The 12863-nt window shown below is 32.8% G+C and overlaps 1 protein-coding gene across 2 annotated transcripts in view; it reads left to right on the top strand.

The window, feature by feature from the left end:
- Positions 1 to 12863, top strand: part of LOC119832912 (connectin-like) — a 175718-nt gene that overhangs the window by 151879 nt on the left and 10976 nt on the right. For both annotated transcript variants that reach the window (XM_038356736.1, XM_038356735.1), the window contains exon 4: positions 230 to 265. The gene's annotated coding sequence lies outside the window, so the exon portion shown is untranslated. The remainder of the gene's footprint in view (positions 1 to 229; positions 266 to 12863) is intronic.

Here is a 12863-nt window from a genome sequence, read left to right as displayed (position 1 = left end):
GTCAGTTAAAATATGGGTTAATAGATACGTAAATTTATGTATAGTTTTTGTACTATACTTTATCCTTAATCAAAAGTATTATCAGTATAAGAGGGTTATTGGGAAAGAATCTTATATATATGTAAAACATCTTATAGATTTGATTCAGAATAGATTAAATATTGAGCATATCAATATTTGTAGTTGTAATATATACAGAGATTAACGAAAATATATTTTTTATTTACAGATTTGAATGGGCAGAATCCTGGATTATTTAAAAAAGGTTGGTATTAAGCTTTTGCTACGAATAAAATGTAATTCTTTGTAATACTACAGATCCTGTCTGTCCTTATGTATGCTTAAATCTTTAAATATACTCATCGGATTTTGATGGGGTTTTTTTTAATAGATATTGATTCAAGAGGAAGGTTTATAATATGTATAATAACATCTCATAAACTCCTCCGAATTTAACTCGTGCGAATCCGCGGGCAAAGCTAATATTATTATGAATGCGAAATTATCTCTGTACGTCTCTCACTTCTTCACGCCTAAACCACTCAAACGATTTAGTTGAAATTTGATACAGAGACAGTTTAAGATCCGAAAAACGACATAAAATGATTTCTATTCAGGAAATACCCAGACCTTTATATGATTAAATGGTAAAAAGGTATGATACAATATACACAGATCTGATCTATCTAATATTACCCAAACTAGTAGGTTATATAAAATTCTAAAATATATAATATATACTCGTATATATTATATATTTTAGAATTCGATACAGACTGTATAAGAGATATTAAATGCGATTTATTCATAATACTATTTAACCCGACGTATCGAATAGTTTACAGCGAGCGTGGTCACGGGGAGACTAAGATGTTTATGTCTTGACGGTCACCTATTTCCTTTAACTTCTAATAATCTAAATTTATAATATTCGCGTACAACTAAATAACATACTACAATCGTCTTAGTCTTTGCCAATATTGAACATTATAACATATTTTACTCATTATTATTATTATCTCTAAGTTTCCTTCTATGTACAATGTTGTTGAAGAGTTAAATAAATAAATAATAAATAATAAATAAATAACGAATCACGAATCTTCTTTCCTTGTGTCCGCTGCGAACAGTGATCTACATTCCACTGATGTTCGTTCTAGAAGATGAAAAACGCCTGCAGACGGGGCTGGTTTATTGTTTATCCCCCCATATACTATCGTACAGACAAATCGTCAGCAGTGGATCATAAAGAAACGCAAAAAGTCCAGTTTTGCAGTATCGCTCTTGGCTCGATGCCAACTTCAATTCTGCCGTGATAGCTGAAACCAATTTTTATATTAGAAATCCTCTATTGCTCTAATGGCTGTAATCCATTTATTGGACACGGTCCTTAAATATCAAGTCGTTATATAAGTTTTATTAGGAAAGATTTTTGTTATGTTTTCGGAGCTGTGGGCAATTTTTTATTATTAAGGTTTAGATTAATTGTTGTAATTTGGTATTGATTGGTATAAAAATCATAGTATTTACGTAGTAAGTCGTGGAATACGGATGTAACCCTGTCCACTTTTAAAAAGTACTAGTCGTACTCACGACATCGAAGGTTCTGTACAAAAAAGCGATAGAGAAACTGCAACACAAAAATTAGTCACCCATTCAATTTAAGGCCGTGCCGTGAAGAGTTGCGTTGTTGAGGAGACAAACCCACAATACAAAAGGATAATTAAGTCTTAGTTATAGTCCTGTGATACTCTTTGGATACGGAAATTTAAAATAAACATAAAATTAAAAACATAATAGTCAAAACTTAAAAATTACAGCGACGTAAGTCATTAATGCTACGCTTTGGCCTGTACCCTCATAGGAGGCCTGTGTCCCAGCAGTGGGAACATATATGGGCTGATGATGATGTTCTTATAATTTATAGTTTAATATATACTATATTTTGCTCGCCGCTTCGCACGCGGTAAATTCGGAGTAGTTTCATAGATGTTATTATACATTTGAAGCTTCCTCTTGAATCGCTCTATGTATTAAAAGAACCCATCAAAATCCGTTGCGAGCTTTTAAAGATTTAAGCGTACATAGGGACACAAGAACAGACAGAAAAAACGACTCGATTACATACTATGTATTGCTAAAAAATTGCTAGAGAATCTAAAAAATCTTTATTATATTAAAAATGAAACAACAAAGTAAATGGTGCGAATATTAAAAGCTGTTATAAGCTACAGATGAAAGCTCCATTTCTTGTTTAATCAAATTATACAGCTAGCTCTCTGTAGTGCAATTTTAGCTTTGTTTTTATAAGTGTTATCTTTATTATTCATAATTCCTGTGCAATTTCTACTAGGAAGAAGTAATATACAATCATGGTAATTAAACATTACTTCCTTTACGTACATTTCTGTGATATTTTTCTATATAAACGACTAAAGAGAAACTGCAAAAAAATTCGTCACCCATCCAATTTATGACCGTTACCAACGTTTCATTACCTCGATTCTTATTATTTGTTACAAAAGCGGTAACAGAATGCATCATTTTTGAAATTTACAACCGAATATATGGTTAAGGAGATAGAGCCTGGTGACAGACGTACGCGCAGACGGACATACATATTAGAATCAAACTCATGATATATATAACACAAGTATTATACTTTATAACTCATTAAAAAAAATATAAAGAGATACAATAACGAAATTTTCATAAATCAATAAATTATACAATAAATTTTTATGTCACAATATAGATTAGAGACATTGATATAGGCTAGTTTATACCACAGTGTTACATCCTAATTGAATTTCCTTTGACTAAGCAAGCCAAGGTTGAAAACCTATCTCAATAAAGGAATCGTACTTCATCATCATCATCATCATCATCAGCCCATATATGTTCCCACTGCTGGGACACAGGCCTCCTATGAGGATTCGGGCCATAATCCACCACGCTGGCCAAGTGCGTGTTGGCATATATTTTTTTTTTCTTAAGTCATAGCGGGCAACTGAGCTGGTGGTTCGCCGCAAATAAACATTCGCAAAGGTAGTACCTCTGCGAATGCGTTGCTCGCTTTTATGGGGTAAGGGAAAAGGAAAGGATTAACGACTGGAAAGAAGGAATGGACTAGGACGGGTGAGGAAAAGGAAACGGGCCTCCGGCTCCCCCACTCACCGGACGAAACACAGTGGCATGCCACTATTTCACGCCGGTTTTCTGTGAGGGTGTGGTACTTCCCCGGTGCGAGCTGGCCCAACTCGTGCCGAAGCGTGCTCGACTCCCACATACAAAGATGTCACATGTCGTCGAACTTTTTAATTCTTGGACATGCCGGTTTCCTCAGGATGTTTTCCTTCACCGTTTTAAGCAGTGGTGATGTCATTGACATGTGCAGATAAATTGAAAAATCAATTTATTTCCTGCTAACTCGCCCGGTCTCGAACTCCGACTTATCGATTTTGAAGTCCGAGGTTCTCAACACTGAGCCACCACTGCTTACTTAACAAAACTGAATCGTACTTAACAATAATTAATTATGATATTTAAAAGCATTAAATGAATTTCCCGCAAGAGGCAGTTAAATCCTCTTGAAGCTCGGAGGTAATTGCGAAATTAAAAGTCCAAACTTGAAGAGATAATACTTCGCAACACAATAATTAAACAACTCTTCAAGTTTAAGCTGTTTACTTATATTCAGTGGGATTCTGTGAAATTTAAACTGTATTTAATACTTTTTTTTTTAACCGACTACAAAAAAAGAGGTTATCAAGTGGAGTGGAGAGTTATTACTTTGAGTTTGTTGCCTCATTACTTTTCAATGGGTGAACCGATTTTCATGATTCTGTTCAACCAACCAACCAACTCTTTTAGACTCGATTGTTATCCAGGTTATATTAAAATATGCAATTCAAATTTTGTATCAACTAATTTCGCGAGTGAAGCGTGCTTTTTAAGTATTTTGAAACTACATATATTTATTTATTATATAGTGATGTCGTAAGTTCTTTGACTAACAAATACTTAACTGGATAAGTTCTCACAAGACCATCATTTTGGATATTTTCAATTTCCACTTCAACGACTTCTAAGAGGACATGAAAAGACCCATGAATACTATAAAATGCACATTGTATTTATCGGTTTAATAAAAGTATATAGAATGGCCATAACATAATATGTCAATTTTATTTGGATCTATTATATTCGATAAACGGTGGTGTGGTTCGATAAAAGTGGTGGCTCAGTGGTGAGAACCTCGGACTTCAAAATCGATAAGTCGGGGTTCGAGACCGGGCGAGCGCGCAGGAAATAAATTGATTTTTCAATTTATCTGCGCATGTAGATAACATCACCACTGCTTCAATGGTGAAGGAAAACATCGTGAGGAAACCGGCATGTCCAAGAATTAAAAGTTCGACGGCATGTGACATCTGCCAACCCGCACTTGGCCAGCGTGGTGGATTATGGCCTGAACCCTCATAGGAGGCCTGAGTCCCAGCAGTGGGAACATATATGGGCTGATGATGATGATGATGATGATATTCGATAAACAAGTGAATTGCGCGTTTAATTTAGACTTAGCTAACTGTTAGTTCACAACTCTTTTTTTAATTTGTTCTGTTTATTTTTTGTTGTAGCTCAACTAGCATATTAAATTTTGAATAAATGTTAAATCATCGTATATAGTCTATATCACTCAGTGAAGATGCAACTTTGTACTAATGAAAGTATTTTTGAAAATCGCCCAGTAGATTTTACATCAAAATTTTTAAATTGAACATTATAAATATTCATAAAAAACACAAACGTACACTCAGTAATATATTATCTTTTGCTTTAGATTTTATTATACATAATATAAACCTTCCGTATGAATTTGAATTAAATCACTCTGTGTAAACATACAAAAATGCAGCTATATAACTTCTACACTAATACTAGTGTACAAGTTTAACTGCACAATAAATTAAGGATATTTAACTTTTTACAAAATATGCTTTCACAAATTGCTACAAAAAAGTAGCAACGTAGTAGTGTAGAAATAATACCTATCATAGCTTGACTTTTCCGTGAAGACAACTGCCAATTTATATTGATTTTATCCGGATATTAAAAAGCGTCTTATCACATGGAATTTTTGCGTATTTTAACAATTTCTGTAAGCACCGACGTTGGGGAATCAAAAAAAAATAATTCGATAGCTTCATTTACAGTGGAATACAGATAAAATGGTATTGTTGTGTTTATATTCAGTCTGCGTATCCTGAAAATCGGCACGGACAATATAAATCGATATTTATGCGTAAACCGAAAAATAAATTTTTATTGTTTCATCCTTGTTAAAGGCGATATCGTGATATTCTGCAGTTGTTATTACCGGTCTTATTACGATTATTATATCTTATCATTTTGGCGCCAAAATATTTTTTATTTCACCCCGGATATTCCGAATATGTACTAAGATCAATAGGAATAAAACTTTATTGCGACAAGCAATACTACGTTTTTAAATTTATTTATAATGTTAACACTATCCATTCGGCTGGCAACTCTTTGTTTGATAGTCTGTACTTTTTGTTTTCTTGTGTGTGTACAATGGCGACGGGATGCTAATTAGTTATTCTTCAATCATCCTAATAATAAACTTGAATCATCAGCTCTGCTTCTTTTATTTACCACAAAAGACCTATCAGTTATTAATAAATTGGCGTAATTATTATAACTTTAGACAGTTTTATACAATCGCTAAGAATACAGTGTGCTTTATCATTATCTTGATTTAACTACATATATACATTAAAAAATGTTTTGATGTGTTCTGGAATATTCTTTATTTATATTTATATTTATATTTATATTACTATTATTATTTATATTATCTATATGAAGTACACAAGAGGGCACTGATTTTCATTAAATCTCTGTTACTTTGAAATATAATAAAATAATCACATTTTATTACACTATATGGAAATATAAGAAAGATTGTAAACTTTTATTTTAATAACCTTATTTAACAAAGCATAGTTGTCATAAAAATTCAACTTTACTTAGCATTACATACTGTGATTTGAATAGGTTAATAATAGAAAGGAATTAATTTTTGATAATTCTTTGTATTCGCAGCTGATTCCTTCTATGTCAAAAATAATTTTTCCACGCCAAGTCCAATACCACGATTGTCAAAAAAATTATTCAATAGAAAATATTTAATAATATTAGAACATAAATACAGCAAAAATATTATTGGCCCATTGCTCTACCCAAAAAAAAATCTAAATACTCCGAGTACCGAAGTAAAAAGATAAAAATTAACCGTATCATTTCAAATTCTTGACATAAAAATAAAGTGGAGCGCTCCGAAAACCCCTCTGGCATCTCGACAGCCTCCCAGTGCCAAGTTGGAGTAAAACGCTTGAAGTAATCATAGAACGAAATCCATCAAACTAACATAGTTTTTTTTAACTGTATTACTTTGAACGACACACATCATAAATTGTGAAATAGGGGCTTATTGTTATAAATGGGACTTGGCGTGCACCATCAGAGCTCTGAGAGACTAATATTTCAGTATTATTGTCCTTAGCCTGATTTAACAATTGCATCACCACATACGTATTAAGATGGATACACCTGATGTATTTCATGTTCAGAACATCTTGGGTTTATTAGTGACTGGTGCCGTTTGCACGGCATGAGATGTTGTACCACGCGGGTACAAGTGCGGATCGGCAGATGGTCATGGTCAGCATTTTTTTCTGTGTCATAACCTTCTTTATTCACACACTCAAATTCTTGCGAATTGGCGATCATATTCGCGAACTAAATTTCACACAAACTTAGTATTCATAATATAGGATACCTAAAGATTGGATTGTCTTCTAGGTTCTACTTATCTATGAGATGTACGAGGTCAGACTACTAAGTGCCTAGTACTTTATGTAATAACTATCATTTATATGATTGTCATATTGGCTATTGGATTCTAGAAACGAAAGTAAACATATTTATTACACTTACATCAGAAAAACACCCATTAATAGAGAACTTATACAGACGAGAACCGTAATAAGGGGACGTGTGTAATTAGTGTATTATTAATATTTATGTTACTATATGTTATAATTTCACTGATATAATATTATTTTATTACATTTGTAAACCATAAATATTATGTACTTTTCACATTCAGTAAAATTTATATTAATTTTTTCACTATATTTTATAGCACGTTTATACCTTTTTTAGTGAGGCTGAAAAGAAATTGTATAATAATATATAAATGTTTCTTTATTTCTTTGTTTATAAAATACTAGCTGCGCCCCGCGGTTTCACCCGTGCAAGTTCGTATCTCCTAGGAATATCTGGATAAAAAGTTGCCTTTATGTTATTCTCGTTGTCCAGCTATCTTCGGGCCAAATATCATTTCAACCGGTTCAGCAGTTTTTGGGTGAAAGAGCTTAGTAGGATATATTTAATGAATACGTTTGCCACTAGCTCCTTTCATTATAACGCAATACATATCCGATCCCTCGTAACAAAAAAAGCAATAAGGCGTAACCAATAGCCTCCTAAAATAATAATTTAAAACACGTTTCAATAACATAACAAAAGTGTCCTTTATTACAAAAACTCGTCCGATAAAATTCCGTTCGTGCCTTCTCAAATTGATCATACTCGAAGCTACGTCGGCGGTCCGTCGATCCGTATTTATTGCCAGTAAATCATGCGGAACAGAAATTCAATCAGCTTTCCTTGACACCCGAGCCCTCTAGAAGATATTTTCTAGTCGTTTTATTCACAGATGTTGAAATATTTTTTCATGCATCAAGAATAAAATAGTTTTATGAGCGCGCTGGCAGGGATGGACTGGACCGCGCCATAACTTTTTATGGTGAAAACGTACGCATTGGTTTATAGTTCCTAACGTGTTGTTAATGGTAGTTGTATTAAGACATTTTTGAATTTGTCTCAAAAACTAATTAAATGTGGTCTGAAAATAGTTGAACTCTTGCGATTTCATCCACCATAAGTGTAGATGAATAGATCACAACTAAAGCGGAGGTTCAGATCAGGTTCATTCTCTTTTTTACGGTCTAAAATTGCATTAGCAGGTATATGAAATTTGCGAAGTTGTCTCTGAGAAAAATTTATAGCACAATTGATATGTCTATATTTGCTGAATTTTAGGAGGTTCTTTCATGCAGAGAGAAACAAAATTGCCTCGCCAATTTTAGAAAGAATGCTTTGTGATGTTGAAGGATTATGGGCTCAGATTTAATTGGTTAGGTAGTCATTGACATTGGGATTTTTTTTTAATAAATAAGACAGTAATTATCCATGTTGTACCAGTGTTCGAATTTTAAAGTGTAGCGATCGCAAAGCTTGTCCAGCTTGTCCAATGTCGCATGTAATTGAATCTCATAGTATTGCGTTTGGTTACAAGAAAAATGTTTAAGAATAAACAGAATCTGTCATACACTTTACTTCCACCGGCCATCACTGTAGAATGGTCACTGGCAGGTCCATGCTGAAATTAACATAAACCGCGCCATTCACTGGTGAAACAAAGGCTGATTACCATAAAATAAAACCTCCCATTCCGGTTAGGTTATGGTCGATGTTTGGCACGTGACGTGGCCGCTGCTGCCAATCCCGTGTACCCTGACCACATCGTGATTACCCTGATGCGATTGACGTGCCACTATAAAATTATGTTAAGAGTTATTGTTGTTTCAAATGCTGAGCTGATTAGCTTTAATTAGATTTTAAGGGAGAATTTGTACAGAGTGGAAAGGTCCTTACGGATAAATTGTATTATAGTTAATAAATAAAATAATTAAGTAAAATAATGAAATATTGCCCTAAATCTATATTCTATATGGTATGCCAACTGAATTAATTATACTGTAATACTAAAACGACGCGTGTCGCGCGAAAAATGCTGCCAGCGCGCAATATGATATACGAATACCGTACGGATTTAATTGAGTATTTTAAAATAATAAAGTAACGTTTATCGCCATTACGCAATAATATACAAGTAATCTAAATAGAAAATAAAGGAAACACAAACGACTTTCCTTATCCTTTACCCCTTAAAAGCGAGCACGCAAATGCCACTACCTCTCTTGTACCAATGTTTATGTGTGGTGGTGATCGCTCACCATCAAGCGAACAACCGGCTCAGTTACCGGCTTAAGGAATAAAAAAGTAGGATCGTATAAATTAAGAGAATTTAGTTGATTCTACATGTACCATAACAACGCATTTTTCAGTTAAAAAAATTATATAGATAAATTTTATTTATGAACTATTTTGGATAGTTAATAAGTGATTGCAAGTTCTCTTTACGTTTCCAATACGTTTGCGTCTCGTCTACTCATTTGCAGATTGCTTAATTAAGAACTGCTATAATTACATTTACTAAAATACTGCTAAATTATAACCATATTAATTTCTGTTTCAGTAATTATAAAAGTATTTACTATTTTATTATTAAATATTTCACAATATTGCGACACTTCGTGCGCGAATGCAATTCAAAATTAACTAGACTCAGCGTAAATGCATTGTGAAAATAAACGCTTAATAAATGCACTGAATCACGAAATATAGAACTTCCCTATAAACCAGCGAAATCGAATGATAATATAATATAAAAGTAATTTTCCGAAAGTTTAAATTCGAACGCGGTCAATTAGCTCGAATATTCAGCGATTCGTAAGTTCTCTCATAATATTGGTTTTATAAAGTTTGTGTTAATTAATACAGTTGTGTGCGGATGTGATACCACTGAATTTAATTCAGGTTTAATATTCCAAAATCCAATGATATGTCTGGGGCTTGTATCGTTATATTCAATGATATTTCGGGTAACTGAGGGCATTGGCATGAGGAGTAACCCAGTTAAATAGTAATGGGTGTACATATAAACATTTTTAGGTATGTTTTTTCTTAAACACCCGCCTTTTCATCCGCGTTGTTGAAAAAAAAAACAGTCCAGACAGTCGCGAGGTTAAGATCAAAGGAAGATTTAATATAAAGAATAAATCATTTAACCTGTGAACTATCTCCAAATTCTCACATCATACAATAAAGTTACTCCGTTGCAGTGTGAAAGACAGACAAACAAATGAACAAAGAACCTTCGCATTTGTAATAAAATTTGTAATATAAGTTAGGACAGAAATATTTATTAACATACTAGATTAATTCTGGTTTCTATTATTATGTGTGCAATATCTATCCATATAAAAGACAGTCCGGAGTGCAATTTATGTTCTAAAACATGCACTGTTTTTATTTGAGGTTTTAATAGATCGATTAAACACATATTAACAAAAACTATATATTCTTATCACTGCAACTAACCATTTTCCATATTCAAATCTAATTTTCCAGAACATTCCAGAGGTCTATCTGGAATATGATAGTAATAGCTACGTTGTATTTATAAAAGACCGAAAGCACACGTTCTAGGAAGCTAAATAGAATATCTATTAAATACTAGTCCCCACTGAAATACTTCGGATCAATCATTACTTTGCCGATTCGCGTCACTCAGAAATATCTAAGTTTGTTTGTTCGTTGATTGATATTAACTCTGTTATTTTGTTGTAGTTTGTTTGCTTAATGCAATAATGAGAATTTGATATATTTATGTATTATGTAACCTTAGTTAAGTTAGAAAATTATTAATCTTTGTTAGAAAGCGCGATAGACAGATATAGTAATCATCATCATCATTCATTCATCATCAGCCCATATTTGTTCCCACTGCTGGGACACAGGCCTCCTATGAGGGTTTAGGCCATAATCCAACACGCTGGCGAAGTGCGGGTTGGCAGATGTCACATGTCGTCGAACGTTTGATTCTTGGACATGCCGGTTTCCTCACGATGTTTTCCTTCACCGTTTTAAGTATATAGTAATAGGTAAATACAATCTATTTGGAAATTAGGTATATACAACCTATTATTTCCACTTGGAAAATTATAAAGAATATTCTCATTTATTAGAATTCCTATATTAGAACCAGTATTGTTTCGACGAAAACTATTAATAGTATTATTATTTTTTTTGTAATAACTATTTTATAATATGTCTTCTGTTACTTTTTAAAATAAAGATTATAACCGAATCGTTAGACTTTTATAACAGAAATTAACATAACATTTCCTATCCATTAAACACTAACCTAAAGCTCTAATCGCTGCTAAATTGCTTTATAACCCATTTCGTAACCAAACAACCACTCCTGGCTTGATTTTATAGTATGTTTAACTACACGTTGAAATAATAGTGCTTTGTAGTGTCATCTTTTTTCCATTTTTATTTTGAAACCTTCGATGCATTTGATTTATAATGTAATGTGTTTAACCTATGTTTAACTATTCGTAAAAAAACAGTTAATAAAGAATGATACAATATTTCGCCTTACCGTGAAGACGTCATGGACCGCAGTATTGTTATATAGATTATATTTTTCAAGCAATTCAAAATTGCATGTACTTAATGCTATAAATGCAAAATTATATATATGAAATGAATATTCGTCGTATTACAGAATTTTTAGAATTATAAACCTATATTTACTATTCAGAGTAAAACCCCTAAGATAAACCATGAGAAAATTCAGCAAATATGAAACTTTATATTAGCAAATAAAAATTCATCATATATATAAATATTCTTCATAAAACAAAAAAATATACGAACGTCAAAACTATAAGCGAGTCCGTTAAGCATAAACCTTAATCTTTTCACGCGCCAAAAACGTATCAGCGCACTTGCGAGTGCAAATTTTTTCAATAAATCCTCTGTAACATTTGAAATTAAAGGCGAAACCAACAAAAAGTTATCGTTTCCGATCCAATCGGATTGACGGGAGACCTTTTTCGAATTAGAGTCGTAATTAAAGGCTCGCGCGGCTTTCGGGATTAGATTCAAGGTTTTTTCCTTCAAAATGTTATTTGGCAAAGTTCTGCAACGTTATATTTACGTGGGCGTGCGTGCGTGTGTGTGCGTGCGTGTGTGTGTGTGCGCGCGTGTGTGTTTGTATGTATGTATGTGTGTGTGTGTTTTACACTTCTAAGCGTGAAAAACTTGCCTATATTTTATTTTATTTTTGATTTTGTACAGATAATCTAGAGTATTATAAAAGGAACGTAATTTTATTTTACACACAAATGATTCCAGTGGTATTTGAGTATACGATTTTAACAATACTTAAAACCAATGAATGACTGCAGTCTCATCTACATAAAATAAACATTGTTTATTAATTCATTCACAATGAATCCTCATTAAGGTTTATTTTTATCTCTGACAACCGTCTTTTTGACGCTTACGTGATTAAATTTTACAATCCCTTAGCCATTGAAATTATTTTATTAGGGAACTCAAAGAGAAATCTCACCCTTTAACTGAATTAGGATTCTGAATGGGCCGCTGGTGGAAAGTCGCGGGGTATTTAATGAATTTTGTATAATCCTGCTATTTTATAACGCCTCTAACTTCACTAATATCTCAATCAAAGCTGTTCTTGTTGATTGGGGTGTATAATATTGTTTGAAAGGTTTTGACTAATATTCAAACCATGTTTTGATTTAAAAAATGCGGTTGAAATAAATTGACTTAAGCAATATAATTACATCGGTATAGTGAAGAGGATTAAATACATTTAATTTTTAGTTTTATAGCATTGAAATGCTTTATAAATGAGAAATTTTGGAAGAATAGAAAAAAATTGATCACGAGGCGGGATTCGAATTGCTAGGGCTTGGCAAAAAACGTGGGTTCGAATAAAAATACATCGAAAATTATTCCTCATCAGCATAATATGTGTTCCCATTGCA

This window comes from Zerene cesonia, chromosome 16 (genome assembly GCF_012273895.1).
Source record: "Zerene cesonia ecotype Mississippi chromosome 16, Zerene_cesonia_1.1, whole genome shotgun sequence".
NCBI classification, from domain to species: domain Eukaryota; kingdom Metazoa; phylum Arthropoda; class Insecta; order Lepidoptera; family Pieridae; genus Zerene; species Zerene cesonia.
Note: the sequence above shows the minus strand (reverse complement) of the source record. Positions and strands in the feature narration are given on the sequence as shown.